This window comes from Camellia sinensis, chromosome 3, assembly GCF_055761805.1.
Source record: "Camellia sinensis isolate YWXY chromosome 3, ASM5576180v1, whole genome shotgun sequence".
Classification (NCBI taxonomy): domain Eukaryota; kingdom Viridiplantae; phylum Streptophyta; class Magnoliopsida; order Ericales; family Theaceae; genus Camellia; species Camellia sinensis.
In genome coordinates this window covers 15466087-15480492 of record NC_138963.1, presented here as the reverse complement: position 1 = coordinate 15480492, position 14406 = coordinate 15466087, and the positions used below count along the sequence as shown (strand labels likewise).

Genomic DNA, 14406 nt, shown 5'->3' with positions numbered 1-14406 from the left:
AAAATGAAGTGCCTCGAAATGCGTGCACACGGGCACGCAAACCGAGGCGATGACAGAATGATATGAAAATGACATGAAAATGACAAATGGGCTTATACCAACATGAGAGAGCCTCAGCCACACTCACATCGGATGCCGGCGGGTAAAAATGGAGTGCCTCGAAATGCGTGCACACGGGCACGCAAACCGAGGCGATGACAGAATGCAATGAAATGGCATGGAAATGATATGCAAGCATGCTAATGGAATTTCAGCAACAAAATATGGGGGAAAACAGTCCCGAAATGAAGCGAAATGACATGAAATGCAAGGAAATGCCCCGAAATGCAACGTAAGGCACCCGAAATGGCCTATAGCTATGCCAAACATGCACAATATGGACATGCAATGCAAAGACAGAAGTTAGACAGTCCCAAAATATGCACTTTCACAGTTATAAACATGGCCAAACAGCAAGTATAGGTAGGGGAAAAATAGCATGCAAGAATAGGGGCCAAAAGAGGGGTAATGAAGCAAGTGGTATAAGCAAAACTCAAACTGAAAAATTTCCTTCTACAACACTGAAGATGGACCAAAAATATGAACATTTACAGTATATGGAAGACCTCAAATCAGTATACAAACATGCTAAAAATGTGATGCAAAACAAGGCTCAAAAGGTGCTATAACATGAAGTATATAAAATATTCACCAAACAGAAAAAAGTGTGAATGAAACATGAAGTATAGGCCAAAATAAGGCCACTTTTAGTTCGGACCAAGAGCCAAAAACAGAAGCAAAGAGGGCTATCAATTTATGCAAAAATGGGGCCAAATAGGGGATATAACTACAAGTGACAGATGGAAACACCAAACAATGTTGAGCCCTTCTCCAATGTTGAAAAGGGGCTCAAAATAAGCCTTATATCAGTTTATAACATGCTCAAAAACAGATTGCTCATGGGCCAAAGATAGCATGCAAAATCATGACATACAAGATGATCAATGAAGCAAGTATATTATGGAGGGCTCAAACAAGGTTGAGCCCTTAATAAGAAGTGAAGATGAGCTCAAAATATGGCCCTTTTCAGTTAGATCCGAAGCTTGAAACCAAAAAGAAGTGGGGCTTAGAAATAGATCAAGAAAAAGGTTCAAAAGGTTAAAAGTGTAACTTACCCTTGAAGATTCAAGCTTTTGTTGCTTCTTGGATGGATTTGCAGCTTCTTTTGCCTTCTAGAAACCTTCCTTGCTGCTGGAGGTGAGGTGGTGGTGGTAGAGCTTGGTGGTGTAGAAGGAATGAAGGTTAGGGACTTAGGGTTTTTTGAAGAATTGAGAGGGAAGAAGATGGAGTTGGCTATGGAGCTTTGAAGGAGAGTTTTTCTAACCCTTACAAAGAAGGCCACCAGCTGGTTATAAAGGTTCAAAATGGGGTGTAAAGGTGGGGGAGAAGGAGGGCAAAACTCCCCCACAAAATATCCCCCGGATACAGAAAATATCTGGGGGATATTGCCCCACAGCTGGAAAGGGCACAGTGCAAGGAAGCAGGCCGGCCTCACACTTTTGCTGGAGGTGGCCGGCCGGCCACACCCCCTAGCTGGCCGGCTAGGGGTCAAAAGGGTCAAGTTGATTTTCTGGCCGGTCAGCTACTGGGGAGGTACCCCTATGTGTGTACAACACAACCATGTAGTTAAAATTCCAAGAAAGTGGGCCCAAGGGGTTCAACAATGGCTCGGAAAGAGGGGGTCAAAAGGGTCAAGTTGACTTACTGGCCGGCCATAAACTTTTAGGGGCCTCTCATGTGTGTACATCACAGATATGTGGTTCAAAGTTCAAGAAAAAAGGTCCAAGGGGTTCAACATTAGCCCGGAAGAAATGGGTCAAAAGGGTCAGGGGACCTTAATGGCCGGCCATGAACTTTTAGGGGCCTCTCAGATGTGTAGATCACAGATGTGTGGTTGAAAGTTGGCAACACTACCCCTAGGGTGTTCAACATTAGCCCGGAAGTTGGAAAAACGGGCGCCGGGAGGCTCCGGAGGAGAGATAACTGGTTGCTGCAACAATTACTAGCCTCCCACCCTCCAGTGACCTTCCTGGTGATAAAACAGAGGTACCTGCCAAAAATGAACGAAAACCGATGCAAAACGAATGTTCGGGGGCCAAAACACGCAGTTCGGGGCCTAGGAAACTGCCCGTTAAACACCGAAAGTGGCGTTCGGCCACGAAGTGGGTTTCTCAGACCCCAGTGTCCCTTAAAAGGGAGAAAATAAGATGTATGCCAAAAATCAGAGCAAACGGAGATGGTTAGGCGGTCCCGAACCGAGGCACACGGCCTGACGGCTCCGAAAACCGGGAACCGGACTCCGAAATGGGCAAAATGGCCTACGGCCACCAAATGTAGCCTACGGACATTGAGAGATGGTCTACGGGACCTCTCCCTCCCCTTAGGAAAAGAAACAGAGAAAACCGAGTCTGGTTCGCAAACCGAGGCAAGGCACCGAAGAAGGTCCGGAAGTCCGGAGGCGGGGCTCGCAGCCGCGATTCTGAAACTTCTGAACGAGCACATTATGCAATATCACCAAGTGCTCAATCGGTGACGTCTGAGTCTCAAGGTCGGTCAAAAATGGGGTGTCTACAGTTGCCCCTTTTTGACAGAACTCGGAAGTCACAAGTGACGGGAGTGAATGTCAAAGCCCAGAGACGACCCATTTTTGACAAGGCCGAAGACTTAGACAAACATACAAGATAAACAGAAATGTGCCCGCAGGCAGGGGGCAAAATGCGAAATGATATGCAGGGAGATTTTGATAATTGGACTTATACGCTACGCGAAGCCGGTTTGATAATTGGACTTATACGCTACGCGAAGCCGATTTGAAAGTTGGACTTATACGCCACGCGAAGCCGGTTTGAAGAGTGGACTTATACGCTACGCGAAGCCGCTTTGAAAGTTGGACTTATACGCCACGCGAAGCCGGTTTGAAAGTTGGACTTATACGCTAAGCGAAGCCGGTTTGAAGAGTTGGGGATTCATGCAATGCACTGTAACGTAGTGGCTAAAATGCAATGTAATAGCTAAGAGGTAAAGGTACCTTACAGGGGCAATTGGCAATGACTTACCTCATGCTGCTGGGGATCTTTCGCTCCTTCTTGGTTGAACTGCAGGTATTACTTTTCTTCCTGACCAAGGTCGCAGCTTTCCCTATTCTCCAACGGGGTGACAGACTAGGTTGGTTCAGTATCCAGAATTGAGGTGCATACATGCTATCTCAACCTATGGGGCTTCCATACAGATTTCAAGCGGAGGACGCGCCTCAGGGTATTTAAACCAGACTCTAGTCTCGGAAATTCCGAACCTTTGCGTTCTAGGCATAAACCATTCGAACTCTAGTTTCCACCGTCGCAGTTGGTCTCCTAGGAACTCACTGCAAACACAAACAGGTGGCTATACCGGATCACCGGAAGTCGTTCGGGCACGACAAACACCAAAGGAATTGCACCTTTAGAGGATTTAAGGTCTCCTAGACCGGGGAGTGCACAAAATTTCCTTCTACAACACTGAAGATGGACCAAAAATATGAACATTTACAGTATATGGCAGACCTCAAATCAGTATACAAACATGCTAAAAATGTGATGCAAAACAAGGCTCAAAAGGTGCTATAACATGAAGTATATAAAATATTCACCAAACAGAAAAAAAGTGTGAATGAAACATGAAGTATAGGCCAAAATAAGGCCACTTTTAGTTCGGACCAAGAGCCAAAAACAGAAGCAAAGAGGGCTATCAATTTATGCAAAAATGGGGCCAAATAGGGGATATAACTACAAGTGACAGATGGAAACACCAAACAATGTTGAGCCCTTCTCCAATGTTGAAGAGGGGCTCAAAATAAGCCTTATATCAGTTTATAACATGCTCAAAAACAGATTGCTCATGGGCCAAAGATAGCATGCAAAATCATGATATACAAGATGATCAATGAAGCAAGTATATTATGGAGGGCTCAAACAAGGTTGAGCCCTTAATAAGAAGTGAAGATGAGCTCAAAATATGGCCCTTTTCAGTTAGAGCCGAAGCTTGAAACCAAAAAGAAGTGGGGCTTAGAAATAGATCAAGAAAAAGGTTCAAAAGGTTAAAAGTGTAACTTACCCTTGAAGATTCAAGCTTTTGTTGCTTCTTGGATGGATTTGCAGCTTCTTTTGCCTTCTAGAAACCTTCCTTGCTGCTGGAGGTGAGGTGGTGGTGGTAGAGCTTGGTGGTGTAGAAGGAATGAAGGTTAGGGACTTAGGGTTTTTTGAAGAATTGAGAGGGAAGAAGATGGAGTTGGCTATGGAGCTTTGAAGGAGAGTTTTTCTAACCCTTACAAAGAAGGCCACCAGCTGGTTATAAAGGTTCAAAATGGGGTGTAAAGGTGGGGGAGAAGGAGGGCAAAACTCCCCCACAAAATATCCCCCGGATACAGAAAATATCTGGAGGATATTGCCCCACAGCTGGAAAGGGCACAGTGCAAGGAAGCAGGCCGGCCTCACACTTTTGCTGGAGGTGGCCGGCCGGCCACACCCCCTAGCCGGCCGGCTAGGGGTCAAAAGGGTCAAGTTGATTTTCTGGCCGGTCAGCTACTGGGGAGGTACCCCTATGTGTATACAACACAACCATGTAGTTGAAATTCCAAGAAAGTGGGCCCAAGGGGTTCAACAATGGCTCGGAAAGAGGGGGTCAAAAGGGTCAAGTTGACTTACTGGCCGGCCATAAACTTTTAGGGGCCTCTCATGTGTGTACATCACAGATATGTGGTTCAAAGTTCAAGAAAAAAGGTCCAAGGGGTTCAACATTAGCCCGGAAGAAAGGGGTCAAAAGGGTCAGGGAACCTTAATGGCCGGCCATGAACTTTTAGGGGCCTCTCAGATGTGTAGATCACAGATATGTGGTTGAAAGTTGGCAACACTACCCCTAGGGTGTTCAACATTAGCCCGGAAGTTGGAAAAACGGGCGCCGGGAGGCTCCGGAGGAGAGATAACTGGTTGCTGCAACAATTACTAGCCTCCCACCCTCCAGTGACCTTCCTGGTGATAAAACAGAGGTACCTGCCAAAAATGAACGAAAACCGATGCAAAACGAATGTTCGGGGGCCAAAACACGCAGTTCGGGGCCCCAGAAACTGCCCGTTAAACACCGAAAGTGGCGTTCGGCCACGAAGTGGGTTTCTCAGACCCCAGTGTCCCTCAAAAGGGAGAAAATAAGATGTATGCCAAAAATCAGAGCAAACGGAGATGGTTAGGCGGTCCCGAACCGAGGCACACGGCCTGACGGCTCCGAAAACCGGGAACCAGACTCCGAAATGGGCAAAATGGCCTACGGCCACCAAATGTAGCCTACGGACATTGAGAGATGGTCTACGGGACCTCTCCCTCCCCTTAGGAAAAGAAACAGAGAAAACCGAGTCTGGTTCGCAAACCGAGGCAAGGCACCGAAGAAGGTCCGGAAGTCCGGAGGCGGGGCTCGCAGCCGCGACTCTGAAACTTCTGAACGAGCACATTATGCAATATCACCAAGTGCTCAATCGGTGACGTCTGAGTCTCAAGGTCGGTCAAAAATGGGGTGTCTACAGTCACCAAAGCAGGAAAACAATACACCTGTAATTCCTAAATATTCATTCAATCCATAATAAACCTATAATTTTAAAGCATCATTCAAATTAACTGAATCATTAACATTCGACACAATACATAATTCATTAACATTCGACACAATACAACTATTCAAGTTTTCATTCACAAGTCACATCCATCTAGCATAACAAATTGAAACATAACTATTTGTTATTCATGTGCAGCTATCAACAAATAAAACTACTAATATTTGTTATCCATACACATCCATCCAATAATATTTAATCCTCCCAAAAATGCTTATACTGCCAAGTAGTCTTGTACAATTTTGCTTCGTGCACGAGATCATCCATCATCCATCATCCATCTATACCAAAGAAAATGAGAAATAATGTTAGGCTTGTTTTTAATGAAAATATTTGAAATGGGTAATTAAATTAGATATTTCAGAGAATCGTAAGTTCAAATCAAAATTTCTAACTCATTTGCAGGTAATTAAATTGTCAATTTCAGAATATAAACTGCTAATTACAAATTTGAAATGGGTATTAACAGATTGGACAATGAGACCTTTTTTTACACAGAGAAAAGTGCAAGGTTCATATATGGTCATGGCAAACACAATCAAGCTTGACAAGCATATACAGACATAGAAGACTACTACAATGTTGAAAACAATCTTCCTCTTATTTATGGTTTTCTCTATTTTTTCGTTTCTTTTCTTTTCTTTTTCTTTGTTTATGGTTTATTTGTTTCTCCTTATGTAGTTACTTCAAAGGAATGTTATATAACAAAATTCAAGATCACTTCCATCTTTCAAATCCAAGTAACTTACATATTTGACGTTGCTTTTGAGAATCCATAAACATGGATCTTTGGCAAGGTAATTTCTCTCTACTTGGGCTTTGTTCTAAATATTCCCCTGAATACATCTGCAATAATTGGGCAAAATATTGAGAGAGAGAACAATTGAATGCTAGTGTCTGCAATTTTGAAAATCGCAACATATTCTGTGGTTTCCATTATCTACTCCATTCCTTGTATAACTCCAACACCTTCTCCACTCTTTTCTATATGACATTCAGGTAATTATTTTGAATGACTAAATTACTGATCATAGCGATTTCTTTGAATCTTTAAACTGTTGCCATCCAAGTGCCACATGCTGATGGAACTTAACTTTTTACAATCCTAAGAGAAATGCATAATGAAGACTGTTCACTGAATATAATCTTACTTCCTCATAAGAGGTCTCCAATAAACACATCTCAAAAATCCTTTTTTCAAAGTGATTATGAAGGAGTTAACCAGAGCCAAAGTAGGCCATAGCAAAGTACCTTACTCAGCTAGCCAGAATAAGAATCCTATACCTAATGTTGTAATGCTATTCCCAGGGCTTCTGTCCCATGATAAATTCACAAGAAACGTTAGCCACCTTGAAACTATATCACATCATATGTCCTATTTAAAATTTAATACATCAATTCCTAAGTCCAAGGATAGAACTCAATAAGTAATTATTACCATCTAAATCCTTCACAATATATCACCTACTAAGTAGCATTTAAAATGGTAGAGCAGTAAAAATGGAAAAGCTATACGAGCAACTCTCAATATTTAATTTCAAAATACAAACTTCACTGCTGAAAGAAAAAGAGAATTTATGCTCTATCAAAATAATTTACATACCTAGATACTCTGCAGCGTCATTTGGCAAATTCATAACCACTTGTGTGATGGATTGAGCTTTTTGACTTGCAAACATAGCATCAATGAACCTCCTTCCATCCATGTTAAAAACCTAGACATACAAAAACAAAATAATTAAGCCCACATGATACAACTTCGTCGAATGCAAGTTGCAGATATATAAATATAGACACTTTCTAAATTGAAAAATGAAGCTATGAAAACCATTAAACAATAATTGCATGACAAGCTAAATTCATACTTCTATCTTCTTCTCAAGTTCGTTGAGGACACAATTCCTTTCCAGATATTCAACCGCAAAGGGGTTTAAATCATTAGCAAATACATGTTTCACTTTTCTTCCTGCAGATATAGCTATAGGACCAACCCCAGCAAAAACATCACCTGTTAATAGTGAAGAGGAAAAAAGTATATACTACGGAGTCAGAGACTGCAGTATGCTAGTGGAAAACAGCAGAAAATATGATGCAACTGAGCGAACATAAACATACAAACAACATCATAACATGTGAAGCAATTCAGAAGCCTCTGCCTTTCAGTTGCTAGCCTTGAATTCCAATACCAGCATAAAACAATAGGAAAAATTAAATCCAATTCATATTAAAAATAAAAAATAAAAATCATTATTCTTTTGTTTTAGATCCTTGTTTCTAGACTTCTTAGAAAGACAATTAACGTTCTACATGATGAACAGTAGAGTTCAAAATATATTGAGAGAACTCGTGCACCAATAGTTATAGCCTTCAATAAAATTTTGGCTTCTGGTTAAAACATACATGGAGGAACGTATTCTGGATGTGCCTAAATTGAGTCTTCAAAGCAAAACAACCTAAAAATCCTCAAATTCATCTTCAAGTGTGAATAAGTTTAGTATTAGACACCTAATTGCATAATATTTTTACTGAGAGTAAATCACGTCTTAATTCAAAATGCCTAAACATTAACCAAAAGCAGTTGGCTGTCAGTCAAAATCAACAAACGTTAATCATCAAGAGTTATGGTAGCCTACTTCAACACTGCAAAATGTGGTGCACCAGCTCCTCATAATTTAAACCTTTGAACCTCCAATTTCGTTTTGCCTATATGATATAGGATCTACAGACAAAGCTACTACCCATGTATGCTATTCCGCACAATTCACTAGCGATTGTATCATGACTCAATCTCATGTCAATGAACAATAGTCCAGATGTCTCTGACAGTATTGAGAGCATAAAATTATGTGCACGGTCTCCAAAAATATGCTCACATTATTGCATCAGGAAATTCCTGTTTTCCTTCAAGTTTCACCTAGTTTGCATTCTTCAACCGTGACGGATAAGGATCCAACAGATATTTTACCACGCATTAAGAATTAAAAACTCAAATAAGTGATCAAGTGGAAATAATGTGAATTCTAATCTGTAGAAATAAATGTTGGGCAGTCAAAACTTCTGGTGTGTTAAGCCCTGAAGTTGATTGATCAACAATTTCAAATTAGTACATCAAAAAAACACACCTTAAATGACAGGATCATCTTGACTTCTATGTAAATAGTGAGACAAATGTGGGTGCTACAATTCATATTTACAGAGAACATAGATGCAGGGACCTCAGAAAACTTAGTTAAGTTGTTGCAATGCAAACGAGCAAACATGTAATACTTGGAAAGATTGTGGACTTATGAGCGTTGGGTGATGATATGATAATTGTGCAATTAAATTCTGGTTATACTACACCAGATTGCAAGAAAAAAGAACCTACACTGTTGCCAAATCAACATGAAAACGCAGTCCATTCTCAACAACTATAGTCACAAGGGAAAGATTTCCAGCTAAAACTTCAAGCTGCATCGTCCTATAATCATTATGAATGGCATCAATCTTATTGACAACTGTTTGTATCTTTGGCTTGTTCTTATCCAAGACTACCTGATAACAAAAACCACCTCTGGCCGTTAGAGACAGTTTATGAGAACACATATAATGCCTACTTAATTTCATGACATTGCAAAAGCAGTGATAATATTTCTAAGAACAATGTACCTTTGCAATAAGCTTCTTGTATGGAAGATGTTCATCCCTCAGGTTCAGATGAGCAATGTGCCCAACTGTTTCAAAAGCTGAAGGAACAATCATACTGTTAGGTAGCAAGGCCTCTAAAATCTGCAAGGAACACATCAAGGATGAAAAAGAAAGTATGAAAATTGAGGATATACGAACCCCAAGGGGAACAAGAAGGGGGAGGAGGAACGAAAGGGATAACTGCAAGTCCAAGTGTGCACTAGACAGGAGGCCTCCATTATCACAAGTTCATGTCACAAATATCAAAATTGATTACGATCTATCAGTTTAAAATCTTGTATCACCAAAAATGCCAAGACTTGCCAATGTAAATTTTGTGATTGATGGTAACCTCTTCAACAACATACTTACAAATTTATAATAATTCTTTTTACATCCCTATTTCCAAAAGATTCCATCAACTGTTTCAACAACCTATCATATGTACAGGAGTACAAACAATGATTTTATTTGTTCCTCCTTTTATAAGGGTTGTGTTAAGCTAGCAAGGAGAGCACGATTTAATCCTTACTTAATGAGTTGTCTTTATATTACCTACTCTACTCTAAACAATTCTGAATCGCAAACATGCCAAAAGTATTCAAGCAAAAAAGCAACAGCCCAACTAAATTTCAAATTGAGATGAACACATTCATAATTTTAAAGATGAAAAAAGCAACAAGGTTAAAATTGTGAAAAAGAATAGCAAGCAAACAGATTCAGAGAAGCATAAAGCAACAAAAAAGAATGACACAAGAAGAAGGCATGCAGACACAAGAAGATTAAAGAAACATGCTTAGAAATGATATTGTTCAGGTTTATTACCTCATTCATCTGCCAGTAATTATAAAACAAAGTCAGCTTGCATCTCACAAGCTCAAAAGTTGATGTCGTATCCTCCCTCCCATTCTCATTTAACACCACCTGCAGAGTATGTTTGGAATAGTTGATATATTGTCACCAAAACAAGAAAACTGAAAATCAATCATTTGGAATTGAATCGAAACATGTGCATTTTACCACACTATGTGCTTGTTTGGTACAGCTTAAAAGCTGCTTATTTTAGCTTTCAGCTTAATTTAAGTTATTTTGATATGTTTGGTTTAGTTTATAGCTTCTAGCTTATAGCTTTTTGGAAGTCAGAAATCAGCTTATTCTTTGAGTGGGGTAGGAGATGCTTAATTTATAAGTCAGAAATCAACATATGTTCATAGTTATAAGCTATAAGCTGTTTAGGCATAAGCTATAAGCACTTTCTCACAGCTCTACCAAATAGGGCCTATAAAACATAAAACAAGCATGCGAGTATCGGATAAATTGAAAAGTATCCAGTCCACCCCTCCCAGAAACCCACATTGGGAAGACCAACCCTGTAATGAACTCTCTCTCTCTCTCTACATGAATGAAGCAATGGAAGGATTTAATTTAGGATGTCAAAGCATACATGTCAAGGACTAACCAGCAGTAGTGAACTCACAGCCAGACAAAATTCTTCATTCGCAAGTAACTAGGATTTAATTACAGTCTGCATCACATAGTATCTGACAGAGTTGAAAAAATTTGCAGCCATATAGCCCATGCATGTAGATACTTTCGTGATCACAAGACCACTACATACTAAATCCATAATACATGGTTTTTCTTTTTTGTAAAAGAGATCCATATCAATGGCTATCAATGGACAAGCTTTCTATGGTCCAGACAAATGAATTGCGACATAACTACCATAAACAGACAATAAATTAATCTAATAATGGACCATGTACGAGGAGAAGAGGCACAGTCACATAGAAAGGTTGCTGTTAAGTTACCAATTTTCCCAAAAGCCTAAACTATTACAAAATGGGCCCAACAATGTATATCAAGCTATCTAACACCCCCCTTCACATACAATCCCGTCTTGCTCGTGGAGAGACAAACAAAGAACCAAACAGAATGAGAAGCAAACAACCAAACAAAGAGGAAGATGCCAAACGGGAATATAATACCAAATGTTGATAGGAAGATCCCATGATAAGATGTGAACCTCACACCTAACAATAACAACAAAATAAAATTTAGCTTCCAATATCCAAATAGTATTCAAGAAAACATAATTAGAAAGTTGAAATGAGAGAAAGAGAGAGAGAGAGAGAGAGAGAGAGAGAGAGAGAGAGAAAGAGAGAATAAGAACACCATGACATCAAACATGAAAAAGATGAACCCATTTGAGGTAGATAGCACCGGCCTTAACCCCTTATTTTACCACAGATTGAAAGCAAAATTTTTGACATAATTAAAATTCAAATTCCTACCCAAAAAATGCCCCACTAAACAAGCCTCCCACCTTTCTACACTTTCCCTTCTAGGGAGGTCAACCACAATGGTAGAATCAGAAGAAGAAGGGGGGAAATACCTAAGTTTGACAGATGACCTCTGATTCGTGGAAGAATTCTTCAAGAACTACAAATCAAAAGAATTAAATTGTAAATAACCTGAAAATTTGATACATGATTAGAGGTTAATCTGAACTGGTGTATAGTACAATCATACTCTGTTCAGGGGTTTCATATTTCTTAATCACGCCTTTTGGGTCGAACAGATGCATGTTGCTTGTGCTGATAGTTGTGGTGAGTTTAAATTTCTTTAGCAAGCCCTCTTGCTTTGCCATGATCAAGTTCTCCTCGGACATAATAACTTCAAAGTGTACGGTGGTGTCATCGTTGTGCTCTCTGTAATCCTGCAACCATTAAAATCTATCGTGACACTCCAAACACCTCACATACTACAACTTAATAATGTACTAAGAAATCAGTTCAAGAAATCAAACTTAATTATACCTTGATAAATGGGTCCTTGATTTTATCATTTCCTGTCATAATTGATTCAAGAAATTCTTTATAATCTTGAGTCCATTGTCATATAGGCAGCTCATGTGTATCAAAACATAAATCACTAACGAATTAGCATTTTCTGGTATATCAAAAACATTTCATAACCAGACAGACATCCCTACTCTTTCCAAATCCTTTTGTTGCTCATCAAACTTGATATATATGAAGAAATCATAATGATAATAGGACACATTCTCATGTGTAACACATCACTTCTAAGCAGAGAAAAGAATGAATTACTACCATCATTTGCCTGCTTAAATAACAAAGGCCGAATTCGAGTGACTGCATATTTGTTGAAGGATTATGAAAAGCAATGGCAGGAAACTAACTAGACACTGTTACCTTATGCTCATACTTGAAGAAGGTAAAAAAAATTGAATGGGAACAAACCCAGAAAGATAAACAAAACCTAAAGGCTCCTTTTGGTACCTCCTTAAAATTGATTAGCTCAAAAGTTCCCACATTGGTGGCAGCTTCTGCTTCATCATTTCTTTTCCAATACAGTGTTTTCTGTTTAACAAGGATAGATGTCTGTATCAGACAATCCTAGAATAGAAATTTAGATTTTTTAAACTGAAATAATGAAATTTGAGTGTTGAACCAAGAGAATAAAGTTCATATTCTTGTCCCACTTTACTTGAGACCAAATTTCAGAATCCAATATATAATATGGCAATATTTTGGGGACACTCTACAGTTCTTTTGAAGAATAATCCAAGCTGATATACTGTCACTCCAAAGAGCAACTAAACTAGCAGGCAGAAAAATACTCAACATATACTTTAATGGTCCAAACAGCAAAAGGCTATGCTATAGTTTGTACCCTATTGCAAATAATATTTGGGACAGATGTAAACATCACTAGAGGTCAATTGACAAGATCATGAAAGAAAAATACAAAAAAGGATAGAACTCAATTCCCCTAAAGCTACTGACATAAAGAAATGACATGAGACATTCTAAACATCACTAGAGGTCCCATTCATCAAGAGGTAGCATTGGAGCTTAACTAAACCCAGCTTAAAAACAAACATGGAGCTCTCTTGAGATAGTTCAGTGAAAGTTTGCTCTGTTTCCAGTTTTAGTAAAGCATCTTGAGGTGGAGATTTAGCCTTTGGTCTATAGAATATAAGTACATTTGAGTGGTAGACTACTAAAAGGAACAATCAACCAAAAGAAATTGAGTCCAGCATGAAGACAAATTATATATTTTAAAAGCACAGTCAACCCTTTAATAATTACCTAATAAGTTCATAAACTTCAATAATTAATAAGTTTTAATTATTAAATGTTCTTTTATCAAGTATCCTAGTAAGAAAAGAAATCTATTTGACTAATTTTCACTCCACTTTCAAATGCAATTAATTATTAAATGTTTATCCCTCTTCTTAAAAGTATATGTTTGTAAAGAAAGAAGTATATCATTGCAAATCCTAAAAGCAATAGATTCATCATTGCTCTCTTCAAATCCATAACCCACATGCACTGCCTCACAACCCCTATTACCTTTCCCTATGTGGCAATTAAGATCAACGGCTATAAAAAAAAATTCCTCTTTGCTAGGTATCCTATGTACTAACCAATTCAAATCCTCCCAAAATTATCGTTCCATAGATTCATCTAATCCTATTTGGGGAACATAACTGCATAGGCATTAATTATATTTAGTGTCTCTTCTCCTAACACTAATTTCACTCATATTCTCTCCTTTTCTTTTTAACCAAACATTTCTTCTTTTAAATTTTTTACTTTTTATCTACAATTGTCTACACTCCATTTCCGCAATTCTCTTTTCCAATATTTTTTCATTTTTCCTAAATTTTTTCACCACCCATTTAGTTTCTCATAAACAAATAAAAGCAATTCCCCATCTAATCATGGCATCTACTAATTCCATCCATTTACATATATTCGCACTTGTCAATGTATCCTACTCTTTTGAACTAGCACTTTAGTTGCACTTGTCCATTGAAATGAATGAAAACTTGCTCACCATACCCAGGCACCAGTGTATAATTTTGATATAATATAACAGTGACCATGTAATCAACAAAGAGAGAGAGAGAGAGAGAATGTGAAAAAGGGGTTAAGAATTACCCGCAACCAAATTAGCTAATCCAACAGTGTTTAAAGCCAAACACCCGGGAATAGGGATAAGACTTAATTTTTGACAAACGCACAAGCATATTA

At 38.9% G+C, this 14406-nt stretch overlaps 1 pseudogene across 1 annotated transcript; it reads right to left on the bottom strand.

The window, feature by feature from the left end:
* Nucleotides 1-5933: 5933 nt before the first annotated feature.
* LOC114278912 (tRNA (guanine(37)-N(1))-methyltransferase 1-like) lies at nt 5934-12314 on the bottom strand (annotated as a pseudogene). The gene is made up of 12 exons (XR_014363327.1): nt 12160-12314; nt 11873-12059; nt 11736-11782; nt 11329-11373; nt 10166-10264; nt 9323-9442; nt 9042-9208; nt 7790-7860; nt 7540-7682; nt 7278-7389; nt 6424-6520; nt 5934-5955 (listed from the first exon to the last, which is right to left on the bottom strand). The product of XR_014363327.1 is annotated as a tRNA (guanine(37)-N(1))-methyltransferase 1-like (transcript).
* Nucleotides 12315-14406: the final 2092 nt, after the last annotated feature.